The following is a 15,943-nucleotide window of genomic DNA, read 5'->3' on the forward strand; positions in this document are numbered from 1 at the left end:
AATTCCAACCATTCTTTTTAGGAAATACATGATTGTAAATGGGTACCTAACAAGGCTTTATGTTGGGACCCACCATATCTATAGATTATGGGGAGTATTTAGATAATATAATTACATGGGGGATGTTGAAATTAATTAACTATAGGAATTGTATGTTCTGGTCAGCATAGTGATCCAGGGGATATTTTCATCAAAATTGAAGTATCTCCAAAATTCCAATAATCAGTATCAAGTTAAAGTTCTCAAAATTTTGGACCCAACACAATTCAAATGAGAGAAAATGAAGTTTGTATGCAAAAGTTATGGTAAGTAAAAGTTTGGTCAAACCCGATACAAAGGTCATCAAAAGGTGAAAAAATATCTCAAAAGTGGTCAACAATGGATTTCAAATTGAAGATCTCATCGAGAGCTTTCTAGTGGCATTTGTTTCATTGAAAACGGAGCTCGTATGTGAAAGATATGCCCAACCGAAGTCCAAGATGATGAGGTGGGAAAAAAAAAAAAAAAAACATAATAAATTCAATATTTAAATTTCAACTGCTGCCTAATCTTAGCTAAAGGCCACTGGCGGGGTTTGAACCCCCAACTAGTGGGCCTTTGCAAAAGACATGCCACCGTTACACCAAAGCATCAATTTAATATACAAGGGTGAAAGTTGGTATTTAAGTTATACTAAATAGCTGATCACCCTATTAAATAAGGTTTTGTGGTTATTATATTAATTGCTAAGTCCCAAAAATTGATAAATGCCAAAATGGTAAAATGGCAAAGGGGTATTTTCAAAGGGGTAATTAGTTATGGCTCTATTCTTATATTATTTTGTTTTGGCCTATTTTAGAAAATTGTTTTGTATAAAAAGAGGGGTTAGGAGCCTTTTCAAGGCATGAAATTAGTCTGAACAACTAGATGATGAGAAGGAGATTGTGATGTTGGAGGCATGGTGATGATTCCTACACATTGGAGAATATTGCTGCATGTGCTTGAAGAAAATTATTACAAATCACTTGAATTGATTTCTTGGAGTTAATCAGATCGGTCCCCCTATTGGAGTTGGACCGAGAGATGTAGTCCATATCGGACGAACTCAGAAATCAAATGTGTTGTGTCTCTATCTCTCTTTTCTCCCTCTATCATTTTATTATGTGTTATTTTTTTATTACAATTATGTTAAAGTTTTAAATTAACTTTATATAATTGGTTAGCATTTCTATGCAATAGTCCTAGATCTTAGAAATAAGATCACATAGACCAAGTACTTTTCAAAGTGCATATATTTCACATTAAAAATGTTCAGCACCACCTAGCTGTTTTTTTTTGTCACTTATCCTCATAAATGTTTTAAATTAGAATGTACATACCTTTAATTATAAATTCAATGACCCGGTCTGATTTTTCAGCCTTCCAATTTGAAGTGTTCTGCTGCATTTTATTGTATGGTATTTTATGTGTTTCTTCACTATCAACTCCATAACCATTGGCCACCCACACATTTATTGGCTTCTCTCCCCTATCTGAGGTTGAATGACTCTTATCGGATGTGGAAATAACCCAATTTGAAAATAAATTCCCTAAAAAAAATGAATACATGGAACAATGTACTAATTAAAGAGGGGATGGCGTGCGTTCCAAGCACCCAATGATGAATCATCACCTTCCATCGTGTGAGAAGGGAAACAAAATAATAGTTTTAGATGACATTTTGCAGTACGACAGGTTTTGTTCATCACGTGAATCATGTTTGGTACCCGAGGATTGCCTTCAATAGCCTCTCCAGTTTTATGGCTGAGAATTACTCATTTCTTTCAAAAGCAATGAATCCCATACTACATTTATTTCAAACTGCTTAAACATCATGCACTAAGGCTTGATTCTAGTGCAAAGTGTTAAATAGTCAAAGTTTGACTTACTTTTCCAAGCTTAATTTCTTCCTTAGTATGTGATGTTTAAAACTCGCGCAATTATTTAGAGTGCTGGTTAAATCTTCTGCTACATCATACTCCAGCTGAATTTTAGTAGGGAGTTTGATATCAAATTCAATGGAAGGCTGTACAAGGAGACACCATGCATTGTTATTTCCATTCCCAGCACAGGGCCACATTAATCCCATTATATAATTTAGGAAGCTTCTGGTAGAGCAAGGCTTTCTGGTAACGTTGGTAGACACCGAATTCACCCACGGGCGGATGAGCAAATCTGGTCTTGCGGCGGAGTTGAGGTACGAGGTTATATCTAATGGTCTCCCTCCCGACCATGGGCGTACCCTCAGACTGTCGGAGTTTGTGAAATCTGTAGCAGAAATGTGCCCACCTCATTTCGATAAAATGGTTCACAAGCTCATGCATTCCCAAACCCTCCCTCCACTCACCTTCATTGTCGCTGATGGCGTCCTCTCCTTTGCGCTGGACACCACCGACAAGTACAACATTCCCAGAGTCGCCTTCTGGACCACTAGCGCTTGCGGCTTTTCTGCTTATTTCCATATGCCACTCTTGCTCGACAATGGATATATTCCACTCTCCGGTTCGTCATCTATTTCGTTAGGTCTATTTCGGAATTTTCTGTAAAGTCTTACAAAAGTTTCCTGTTTGTTGTTCGTTTGACAGTGTTCAAATCTCTCAATGTTTTTCATCTGGGTCTGCACTCGGTTCAATGGTAATGCAAGAGATGAGCCTGCACTCATTAAAATTGAGATGTAAGGGTCCTTTTGGTTGTTGGAATAGGAATAGACATTTCGGAATATGTTTTCAGTTTTTCGTTTGGTTGACTAAATTGGAATAGAGAATAGGGTTTCGAATTCCAATTTAACCCCTAAAACGAACATAAGTCTATGTCAAAAAAAAACCTATTATTAGAATAGACCATTCCTATTCTCAATCCCATTATCTCAAATTTAATAAATTTTCAGGTCCGTGAGCGAGCGCATAAGGGCAGGGTCCATTTGCATATGTGTGCATTTTGGCAAGATTTTATCGGCAGGGTTTTTTCGGGCTCCACAGCGATTCTCAGGTGCGTTTGTCTCTCGTGACGATTCTCAGTAGACTGAGAACAGGAAACAACTCCTGGCGACATTGTTTTCAAATCAAAACAAATGGGTACAAAACCATAGTTTTCTTTATATAGAAAATGTGCAAAGACGTATATGTTAACGACATTGCAAAAGGTGAAACTCATTAAGATTGATTTCAGCGATAGCACATAGGGCTTGAAATAAACTACGTACAGAATTTTCCAAGCTTGTACGAATTGGCAGCTTTTTGAAATAAGTCGGCTGCATCATCATATTTGTAACCCCAAAACGCCCATCCTGTCATTTTCTTCTCTGCAACAATCTCATATTCAGCTCCTTTGGCCTCTAGCTTAGCCATGTTCCCTCTATTCACAGCTCAGAGCAATCGAAATTCAGTAAGCAGCGCATCTCAGAGATTGGCTTGCTCTGTATGTAAATATGGTTTAAATTGAGTGGGGTTCGATGGCGGGTAGAAATACAATCTGACAAGCAAAGAGTAGCCCTCGTTATTGGAGTCACAGGAATTGTGGGCAACAGCTTGGCTGAAACTTAACTGTATTTTAATTCCAATTTCTCTCAACCAAACAGGAGAGTAACATATTCCTAGTCAAATACTAGGTGAACCAAAAAAGAGTGGGATTACTCTTTTACATTCCCATTCCTCATTGCCATTCCTATTCCACATACGCATTCTAATATTCTATTCCTATGCTTGCAACCAAACGGGCCCTAAGAATTTAGAGTAAAGTTTATGAACTTTTTAGTGTCTGGCTTCTGTCTTGTTGGGTATAAGTCATAGAGGAGTTGGATGAAGAGAGGGCAGTAGCTCAGTAGATAGAACATTCTCATAGAAAATAAAGCATTTATTTCGTTTGTTCTTTTGTATCAGAGACAGGCTAAGAGTCCCAATGCAGGAGTTTGTAACCTGTGTTTATTAATTAGGTCATTATATATTCTACATAGGTGAAGTGCGAGAGGAGCAAGTGATAAGTTGCATTCCAGCAATGCCAATGTTGAGGATGAGAGATCTGCCTTGTTTTGTACAGGCAAAAGAGGCGTCTGATTTCATGTTCCAACATCTGAACAAGGAAGCACAGGCCACGGCGAAAGCCACCGCAGTTGTGATCAACACGTTCGATGAGCTGGAGCAGCCCGTCCTCGATCAGTTGTCCACGTATTTTCCCGTAATGGGCATCGGGTATCTGTTAAACCAAGGGAAGGAGAGCATATGGAGCAAAGAGAATAGCTGCTTGGAGTGGCTGGACACGAGGGAGGCATCTTCGGTGTTCTACGTGTGTTTCGGCAGCGTGGTGGTGATGTTGGAGGAGGATCTGGTGGAATTTGCGTGGGGTTTAGGGGCGAGCGAGCAGTGCTTCCTTTGGGCCATTCGCCCCAATCTCCTCCACGGCAAGTCTGTCGTTCTGTCGCAAGAGTTTCTAGAGCAAGTGAAATAAGATTGTTGTTTCAAGAGATGTGATTTTTGATGAAGGGGGAATTTATGGTCATCAAAAACAACATGTTGGAAAGCCAAAATCAGTTTTGGATGATGATGATATTGCTGATAATGATAATGAGCAGCTAGCTAATGGTTCTAATTCAAGATCACCAAGCCCACCAAAAAACCTCTCACCAATACCAAGAGCAAGTCCATCCTCTAGTCCTCCAAGGAAGGTAAAAAGATTGAGTGATATTTATGAGAGGTGTCAAAATCAAGCACATGAAGAAGATCCAATAGGTGAGACAGTAAATTTTGCATTACTTGCTAAAGCTGATTTTGAGCCATCATGTTTTGAAGATGCATGTGCTAATGAGGTTTGGATGCAAGCAATGAATAAAGAGATGGATTCCATTGATAGGAATGAAACATGGGAGCTTGTAGATCTTCCACATAAGAAGAAGATTGGCACAAAATGGGTCTATAAGACCAAGTATAATAGTGATGAGAGTGTTGAAAGACACAAAGCAAGATTGGTTGCTAAAGGTTTCACTCAAAGGTATGGCATTGATTATGAAGAAACTTTTGCACCAGTAGCAAGACAAGAAACTATTAGGATGCTAATCTCTCTTGCAGCTCAAAAGAAATGGAGTATTCATCACATGGATGTGAAAAGTGCTTTCTTGAATGGGTACTTAGAAGAAGAGGTATATGTGGGACAGCCACAAGGTTTTGAGATTCAAGGCAAAGAAGATTATGTCTACAAGTTGAAGAAGGCTTTGTATGGCCTTAAGCAAGCACCACGTGCATGGTATGGAAGAATTGATGGATATTTTCAGTAGAATGGCTTTCAAAGAAGTAAGAGTGAACTTACCCTTTACTACAAACAAGAAGGTAATGATATTCTCATTGTGAGTTTGTTTGTTGATGATTTGTTATATATGGGTAGTAGTTCAAAGATGAAAGATGAATTTAAAGTTGCTATGATGAATGAGTTTGAGATGAAAGATTTAGGTCTCATGAAGTACTTTCTTAGCATGGAGGTTTATCAAGGTAAAGATGAAATTTTTATTTGTCAAGAAAAGTATGCAAAAGATATGTTGAAAAAATTTGATATGGCTGATTGTAAACCTCTTTCCACTCCAATTGCTCATGGAGTTACATTATGTAGAGATGATGGTGCTAAAATTGTTGATGAGACATTATACAGAAGCATTGTGGGGAGTTTGATGTTTTTAACTCACACAAGGCCTGATATTGCTTATTCAGTTTCATTGGTTTCAAGGTATATGACAAATCCATCAGAGGAACATATGAAGGCAGCCAAGAGAATTTTGAGATATGTGAAAAGCACGGTAGATTTTGGCATTCACTATTCTTCTAATAAGTTTGAGCTTGTTGTCTTTAGTGATTTAGATTGGGGAGGTTGTTTGGATGACCGAAAATCTATATCTGGTAATTGTTTTTCTTTGGGTTCCGGTTTAATTACATAGAGTTCAAAAAAGAAAAGTATGGTTGCTCTCTCTTCTACAGAAGCGGAATATGTTGCGGTCACTTCAGCTGGCACACAAGCTTTATGGCTTAGAAAGCTTCTTGAAGAAATTGGAGAGATACAGGTTCAGCCTACTGTGATTTTTTGTGACAACATAAGTGCCATTAAATTGGCCAAGAATCCGGTTCATCACAGCAGGACCAAACACTTTGATCTTAAACAACATTTTATTAGAGATTTGGTACAAAATAAAGCGGTTGAGTTGAAGTACATCAGCACAAAGGAGCAAATTGCAGACATCTTCACAAAGGCAGTTACAAAAGATCAGTTTTTGGTACTCAGAGATCAGATTGTGAGTCCTCTCAGCATCAAGGGGGAGTATGAAGATTGATGCTGAGATCTTCACTTCAAACTCCAACTCCATTGCTCCATTTCCACCATTCTATAAATAATTTTTAGAATACTTCAGTTTAGGAGTAGTTTAAACAAGAAGCATGCTGTACATATGGCATGCATTAGATGATATTTTTGGATGCATTTTTGTCTAGTCTTAGTTACTTCTTCTCCCATCCTTAATCATAGGAATGGAATAATGCTAAAACTACTGTCAGAACTCCTGATCTATATTTTGATCTATGTGTTAGGAATTAGTTTTAACAATTTTTATTTGAATAAATGTATTGGCTGAACAACAATTTGTTGGTGGAATAATATATCAGTTTTTTTTTTCTCTGCAGTAAAACAGAACCTTCCTTGTTTTGAATATTATCATTCTTTTTAAAATTTGTGTTGCTGCTGTTGTTTGAATCCTACAGTGAAGGAGCGGAGCTGTTTCGTGAGTTGGACGGCGCAGAGGAAAGTGCTGGCCCATCCCTCCGTGGGAAGGTTTTTGACACACAGCGGATGGAATTCGACGCTGGAGAGCATAGCGGAGGGCGTGGGTATGAGCTGCCGCCCCTTCCACGCCGAACAGTCCACCAACCACAGATTTGTGACTGACATCTGGAAGATCGGATTGGAGATGCAAGAGAGCCCCATCTCTCGAGCTGACGTGGTAGCGCAGATGCGCAGGCTCATGGTGCCCGGAACGATATCCGAGGAAATAAGAAAACAAGCGCGGTACTTCAAGGAGAGCGGAAGGAGCGCGTTGAGCGCCGGGGTCTCCTCTTTTAACAATCTTCACAACTTTCTTGCCCTCCTTGATGCCGCTGCTTCACCTTCTCACTAAAATCATATCTCGATAATTTGTTTTTCCTTGATCGATTATATCCATCAAGTTTGAAATGTTTTGAACGCACTCTAAAGTTTGAAATGCAGAGAGAAAACCTCATGACTGAGGCATACTGTAATCCGTTCTAAATAAATAGAGGTTTCTTTTGTGTGTTTGTGAGACACAGGTTTCTTTTGTGTGTTCGTGAAACAACATTCTGTGTTTCTGATCATGCCTTTATTTTCAAAGCTACCAAAACTATGCTCTAGAAATATACTCATTCGCTTTTTCTCTCCTTGGTTTCCTATCTCTATGATTTGCATGGTGGGTCATTCTCTTGTTAGGCACCTGAATACTCATGTCTTTGCCGAGTTGGTGCTTGGCTGGTTTGTGATTTTGTAGTTGGTTCGGTCGGTAACTCTATTTTTGATTCGTTTTTATGTTAATATAGGATTAATAATACTTAGCCGCCTTTGTGGGTTGTCTTACTTTCTCTAACAATTATGCAACCAATTATCTTGCAGAATTTAAAGGGAAACAAAGTTGGTCTAATTTAAGACCACCACTAGGACACTATGAAAAAAAGATCTGATAACTTATCGAGCATTTAGCGGTTCCCTCCGTAGCTCTTTCTCTTGATTATTTCAGAGGTAAATATAGACAGCTTACTTTGAAGAAGAAAACTTTAAAAAATCCTATTCGCATCTAGCTCGTCATTCATTCTCTTCTAGAGACCAATTTGGGCTTCTCGAGTATGGATTTTAATCTGATTGAAGATAAAGTTGATCAGCTTTATGCTTTACTTACCATTTGTTTTCTCGTTCCTCTCTTTTTGCTTGTTTGACTGTCTTTGTTAATGTCCGAAAGGAATTATAACTGCCTCCATTCTTCTTTTTCTGTCTTAATTCTTGCAGCTACATCCTCTAGTACTAGATATGACAGGAAACTCATAATATTGATTAGAGCTTCTGTAATGTTTGTATTCAAGAATATCGTTGAAACGTGGGGTCATTTGCAGTTTTTGATATCTATATTTAATGCATGGTATCATAAGAATATAATTAATGCAAGTAAAATATTAAGGATGTAAATGAGTAGAAAATGTTGGATGTGTACCATTGAATCTGGGCTACCACCTATATAATGGTTCCCATTGTGCTGTGTCGTGCCACCCATTTAGACTGTTAGGCCCACGCTACCATTCTAATGTAGATAGTCACATTACCTAGGAATGGCTTAAACATCACACACAAAGCTTAATTCCTAGACCAAAAGTGTTAAATAGTCAAAGTTGACTTTTTTTTCCAAGCTTAATTCTTCTCTCATTACCTATACAACGATGATGCGCACAAGGAATATAATGCTAATGCTTATTCCTTGTAAGTTCATATAATTGAATAGTGCTACAACATGCCCAAAATAATTACCATAACTAGTGGACAACAAGTCACATGAACAAAATATAACTGTGTAGACCTAAACAATAGTGTTTTATAGAGACTCAAGGGTAAGAGTGTAATAGTATTATAAGAGGATAGGAGTGTAATAGTATTACAAAAGGTGGTTCATATAGATTTGGGAATCTTTCTTAAAAATGGATTCTCTATTATGTCACCTAAATGTTTATACATGGTCATGATTATGCTAGCATAACATCTATAGATGGTCATGGATTATGAAGTTGTTGTCTTCTCAGGACATTTAAAAGAAGGATTATCATATTCATTGCAGTTATAAAATCTTTCTAAAATTTGATTATTATCTCTAAAATGTTTGCCTCTATTCCTACCAAAAGCATCTCTAGAACTAGAAAATGATTTCTCTTTTCATTTGTTCATGACTCCAAATTCTTCATTGGTTCTCTTTTATGTGAGAATTTTCCTCTACCCTTATTATTGTTTCTTCTTCTTTCTTGAATATTTCTCATGTTTTTTTCTTCTTTTCCTCTCCTAATAGCCAATACATAACATTCCCTTATAGTATTTGTATTAGAAGAAATAAGTGTGTTCTATATATTCAATCTCTCATTTCTTAGGTACCTTTCAACTTTAACAATTTCATCTCACTCCCAACCAGATCATATATTCAACTTAAAAAGTTCATTAGTGTATGTCTTGATATCTAGATCATTTTCCTTTACCATCTAGATCATAATTTATAGGAAGAAAACTACCTTTGAGTTTGGCTACCATTCAATCCCAAGAAGTAATCTTGCTCTTTCATCTCTCCCTTATCTTGGCTTCTTCATGGTCCCACAATGGAAGTGCATGTCCCTTGATATTTTTCTTAACCAATCTGACCTTCTGAACATCATGTACCTCTTCACTTTAAAGGTAGACATCCATGGATGCAATTCAATCCATAAATCTTCTTATTTAAAACTCCCATCATAAATAGGTATTTCACCCATTGCCTTCTTATTATTTTCTTTCAGTTCCCTAAGAGGTCTAATTGTAGTTTGTTCTTTAGGATCCCCTAATAATTCTTCCTTCTCCTCATCAGGTTCATCACTACTCACATCCGAACTTGTACACCCATTGTTTGGTTTGACTCCAACTCTCTCACCCTCATCAAAATGGTATTATAAGATTCATGCAACATTAAATTCTAATCGTTCAACTCTTGCATCTCTCTAGCTGCGCCCACATTCTTAGGAGACATCTTGAATCAACTTCACTCTAACTTCAACTATTTCCCATACAAAGACCTATTCCCTCTCTTTGGTACCGCTATGATGCAAAGATTCATTAAAAACAACTCATTCACTTCAAAGCTTTCATGATGGGTTTGAAATATCTAACAAAGTTTGATCACAAATTGTCTTTTCCATAGACCTTATGTAGGCTCCTCCAAGTGACCAACTTAGGTTACACCTTCCGAGGCTAGATCCAACCCGAGTAATGATCTTAATATGTCAAATAAAGCATGTCACGAGGTTCTACATTCCCAAAAACCTTAAATCAAACATCGAGCACCAAACTATCCACATTAGGCCTATTCTCCATTAGCCCTTAAGATTGCGTATTTTGCATTTTTCACAAACGTCTTCCAAAGCACTAGGGAAAAGAATCATAGATTTGGACACCCATTTAAAATATTAACTGTATATCTTAGAACCGCGTACAGTGATTTTGGAAAGATATATCGTTCCAGCAAGTTGTTCTATTAGGATTAGACCAAATTATGCCCCTTTTACCAAACAACTACAAGAGATATTTATTCCCAAGACCGCAAATCATGAAACAGTCTTTCTTTACCTTCTATATAAAATATTATCATACCCTTTTGAGGTACCATTCCCATTTTATCAGTCAAACACCAAACACTCCTTTTTAGGAACCTGGAACTATGGATTCCCCAAAATGAGCCTTCGAAACATTTCCAAACATAATCGAGCAAGAAATCACACACTCATTAAGAGAAATTCTTACATTCAATACTTGGTGCCATATACCTATACCCTTCATTAATATGAAATTATTGCAATCTATGAACTCCATCCCTTTAAAATGATCTTCCTATAAACACAGGGTCAAGAGAACGTATAATACAACTTATTGGATCCATTCCAGAAGCAACATCAGTCGCATGAGTGGAATGGATCAACTTATTTTTTAAACTAAAACCAATGTAAACTTGACAAGTCAATGCCTCTTGAGGACAATTAATTCTTCCTTCTGTACAAATGAATTTGGAACATAAAATATTGGTTGAAAGCATCTGCAAATGGTGATCAAGTTCTATTCATAATGACGCGAGAAATGAACAACAAGATAAGAAAACATTTCAGATTTTTACCAAAGCAGAGGAAAAATAGTTAGTTATATTGCAAAATCGGATTCATTACAATCTATGTTCATTCCTCCCACTAAAGGCTTTGAGAGGCATTACGAATCTGCCACAATGGTTGCAAATCACTTCACAGCTTTCAGACTACCTATATCATAATTGAAAGTTACAAAGATGATGGATGTTTGACAACTAAACTGAACAGGCACAAATTTATATTATTCTTGATAAGAAAAACAACAAGGGCCACACTCAACAAAAAATAGACACACACTTGATTAGTCTGTGAAATTATTATGAAAGGAGGCGAAGAGTGGGGACAGCACGAAGGGGAACCGCTCTGGGCGTCGACAGTCCGAATTCTTCTTCCATATCCAAATCATTGGCTGAGATTCCATCTGGAAGACTCCAATTAAAGGAGTGTAAGAGATTGGCCAGCATAAGCGGCACTACTTTGAAAGCTAGCGGCATGCCGGGGCACAGTCGCCTCCCTGCTCCGAAGGGCAGGATCTGAAAATGATGCCCTCTCACGTCAACATCAGCATCCATCTCCATGAACCTCTCCGGTCTGAAGACGTCAGCATCATCGCCCCACGCATTGCGATCCCTGGAAACAGCCCACACGTTCACAGTGACTCGACACCCACGGGAAATGTGATAACCGCCTATCTCGCACTCCTCAATATTCTCTCGTGGAATCATCAAGGGCACCGGCGGATGGAGCCTAAGCGTTTCCTTCACTACTGCCCGTAAGAATTCCAGATCTCCCAAAACGGACTCTTGCACGTACTTATTCTTCAATCCCACCACTCTTTCCAGCTCCTCCTGGACTTTCTTCATGATCGATGGATCGTTTGACAGCAGCTCGGACATTGCCCACTCCACTGTCACACTAGACGTGTCAATTGCCGCGACCAGCATTTCCTGACAATCATGAATGGAACATATGAATAGACCATCCTTAAACATCTCACACTGAGGAAGAAATTAAGAAATTAAGGTATAGATACATGGAGGAATATGAGATAGAAAACGGAGAGGAAATGAGTTATGGTACAAGCATGTTCGCTTTGACTTCTGCTCTTGTGAACTTCTCCTCGGCGTTGCCTTTATTAAGCAGGAGTTCGGCCAAGTCCGCGGTAAAGTCTCTGATGGATTGACCAGTGGCCATGGCGGACAGGTGCTCCTCTAATATCTTCTCAAGAAACCCATCGATCATCAGGTGAAGTTTCTTCTGGCGACGGTAAAGGCCCTGCACATCCAGCCACTGCAGCCAGGGAATGAAGTCGGAGATGTTAAAAACACCGGCCAGGTAGAAAAACTCTTTGACCATCTGGTTCAAATTGAACATGGAGCCACCGGTGCTGCTACTGATCAGCTCGTCCTCCGAGTACTTCCTGCCCAGCGTCATCCTCGACGACATATACATCGTCACGTCCATCGCCAGCTTACTCACATTCACAGGACAGGAAGCGGCAGAGCCATTGCAGTGCTCCATAATCGCATCCACCATGGCTTGCATCTCTTCTTCTCTCATATATTTCAACGAATCGAGGCTCTTGGGACCCAACAGCTGGGACGACACAACTTTACGGATTTGCTTCCAGTAAGTACCATAGAAGGAGAAACCCAAGCTCTTCGAGCCGTACAAGACGTTGCGCCCAAAACTCAGCGCGGGCCTAGTAGCGAAAGATTGGTCGTGAGTCTTGAGAACAAGCTTGGCCATCTCGGGAGAAGAGAAGATGAGAGAGGGCACAGAGCCCATGCGGAGGAACATAACGGGCCCGTATTTACGCGAAAGCTGAGCGAGTCCTCTGTGGGGAAGCTTTCCCAAAAGATGGAGACTTCCCACCACGGGTAGCGCCACAGGTCCCGGAGGCAGCCTCTTACGCCCAGCTGATACATTGCTAGCTTTTAACAAACTCCAGGCAAGTATCAGTGCTGCTGATAAGCCCATGGTCATCAAAAGGCCATTAGTCTCGCCAAATTGAGACCTCACAAACTCCAACAACTCTGTTCGCTGCATTTTTTTTTCCTTGCAGCCTACAAACTCACACTAACAAATTGAGGCTTTTCCCCTAGCTTCTACTCACCGTGTATTATTACTATATATACCGCGATGGAGGCTGCGGGGCCCAGTTTTAGTAAAGTAATGTCTAGTTGATATTTTAAGCACTGTTATTGCTGAGAGAATGGCTGTTGAAGTGTGGAGAACATAAGAGTAGTTTTCCCAAATGATAGGGCATGCGAGGTTAAGGTTTGATATTATGACTGTGGTAGTTCAGTAGGGTAATGATCACGAGCATATTAGTTTAATGAGGGCTGTTAGATTATCTGATATGGGACTAGACTTTGTGGACTTAAATGTCTTCTCTAAGAGCAAAGATGAGTCAATAGGTTGTGGCATGTAATACAAATTATCAAATTTATTTTATAAAAAGTATCATAGAACTTTTAAAGATTATCGTCTTTAATGAATTTACATGTAAAATGATTGTTAAAAATATGTCATTCTAAAAATTTAGAAATTAAACTAATTGAAAAGGATCATATATATTTTTTATATATAATTATTATGAAGACAAATAAATTAACATTCACATTCACATTAAGATTTTAATTATATGTTTTATTAATGCTGATAAGCATTCTGCAATGGCATAATGGGTGGAGTGCGATGGTGTGAGCATGCTAATGTTAACTTTATTCTTCTAGATTAAATTTGACAACCATCTATATGTCAAAAGTTTAATCTTATTATACATAAAATATACTTTTAAAAACAATTTAATAAATAGAACATAAAATATCCGTTTAAAACAATATTTGTAAATATAATTCATTAATGCCGATAGTCATTCTACAATGGCAGAATGGGCGGAGTGGGATGGTGTGAGTGTGTTAATGTTAACTTTTATTCTTCTAGATTAAATTTGACAACCATCTACATGTCAAAAGTTGAAATCTTATTATAAATAGAATATATTTTTAAAAATAATTAAATAAATATAACATAAAATATCCATTAAAAATAATATTTGTAAATATAAATCATCCATTTTTAAGAATTCAAATAAAAAGCTTAAATTAGTAAAAAATAAATAAATGGAGATAAAGGAAATATAAATAATTTTAGATGTAGTAAATCAAATTATAATTATTTTGTAGTGGATATCCATCGACATTTTTTTAGATAGATTTATTCAAGATATCTATACTAGTTCCATATTACATTTAAATAAATCTATAATATTTAATATTAAATCTAATTTTAATATTAAAAGTTTATATTTAAAATTACTCAAAATATAATATTAATAAAATTTTAAAAATAGTTACATATTTTATATCTCATATATATTTACTTAAAATTGAAGTATGTAACAAATTCTTTCTAAGGAAAATCAAAGTTCAAACTAAATTATTGAAAAGGAGCATGTTTTTTTAGATATATAATTTTATCATATAAAAGGAAAAATTGTATTTACATCAAAACCTTAATGATATGATTTATTTCTTATTACATTTAAATAACAATTAATTAATTTATTTATTTTGATCTGTAAACGGTCGAAGCCTAGATTAATTATTATTTGGTGGAATTAATTATTATTATATGTTAAGCGAAGATAGATTTGAACCCAAGACCTCCCACATGAGAGGCTCGCAAGTTACCATTGTGTTGTAGGCTTTTGCCTAATGTTAAATCTAATTTTAATATTAAACTTTTATTTTTAAAGTTACTCAAAATATAATATTAATAAAATTAAAAAATCAATTACATATTATATATCTCATATATATTTACTTAAATTTGAAGTAAGTAACAAATTAATTCTAGGGAAAATCAAAGTTTAGAACTAAATTCATTGAAAATGAGCATAATTTTTTAAAATATATAATTATCATAAAAATTAATAAAGTTTCTTTTACATCAAACTTTCAGTTAAATGATTTGTTTCTTTTTACATTTAATTAACTCTATGATATTTAATGTTAAATCTAATTTTAATATTAAACTTTTTTATTTAAAGTTACTTAAAATATAATATTAATAAGATTTTAAAAAATTTACATATTTTATATCTCATGTGTTATGTCTCCACAAAAATTCCTTTTTAATAGAGTTCCTATCTTACAATGTTTTGAAAAAAACTACAACAATATATATTTGAAATATAGGAAAGTTTTTTAAATGAGATAAATTATAATGTTAAAAGGAAAGTATCATAAAAGAATAGTTCTTTTTAGAAATATTTTAAAATGGATTTTAAACTCATGCTAAAAAATCAATCAAAAAATTAAAAAACTAACACAGTCTTGCAAATTTTCTGGCAAAAAACTAAAATTTGGGAGCAAAGCTCCCATAATAAGCCTATCGACTTAATAAATATATATTACAATGTAATTTATACATGACATTTGCAAAATTTTGCGATGGCAACCATATGAGTAATCTTTTGATATTAAATATGGAGTAGATTATGATTTAATATCAAATATGTATATTTTAAGTTCAATCTTAAAAGATCATGGATACACAAACATAACAAGAATCATATACTATATGACTCAAAGGTCCCATATTACCCTTTCATATTATGGTCAACAATCTTATCAAGAGTTTAAGCACAATCTTGAGGCAAATTATCTCTACTCTCTTTACTCTAACCAACCATCTTCTTAGAGGCCAACTTAGTCCAATAATTGACTACTTTATTCCTCTCCTTTTAGATATAGCAGAAATAAATCACTCCAAAAAAATGTCAAAACATAAATAAATCTACCTACCACATCTAGATGCCAACCAATATGCTCTAGTTCTTCTTTATTCAACTTGTCTATCATAACTTTAGAGTCAAACTCACAAATATTCATGCAAGTATCCATGAGTGAAAACATATTCAACAACAATAAGAATAGCCAAAGTTTACATAAGATTATTTTTGCAATGCCCCTTATAAGTAGAAAATATTTAAAGATCAAAATTTCAAAACTATCGCTACAAAT

At 36.2% G+C, this 15,943-nt stretch overlaps 2 pseudogenes; one reads left to right on the plus strand and one right to left on the minus strand.

Annotated features, from left to right (window-relative positions):
- Nucleotides 1-2,036: 2,036 nt before the first annotated feature.
- On the plus strand, nt 2,037-7,162 carry LOC149533859 (linamarin synthase 1-like; annotated as a pseudogene).
- A 4,065-nt stretch (nt 7,163-11,227) lies between these two features.
- On the minus strand, nt 11,228-12,959 carry LOC149533860 (cytochrome P450 71AU50 pseudogene; annotated as a pseudogene).
- Nucleotides 12,960-15,943: the final 2,984 nt, after the last annotated feature.

This window comes from Cupressus sempervirens, chromosome 10 (assembly GCF_028749045.1).
Source record: "Cupressus sempervirens isolate cs-2001-9-10 chromosome 10, ASM2874904v1, whole genome shotgun sequence".
Classification (NCBI taxonomy): Eukaryota; Viridiplantae; Streptophyta; class Pinopsida; order Cupressales; family Cupressaceae; genus Cupressus; species Cupressus sempervirens.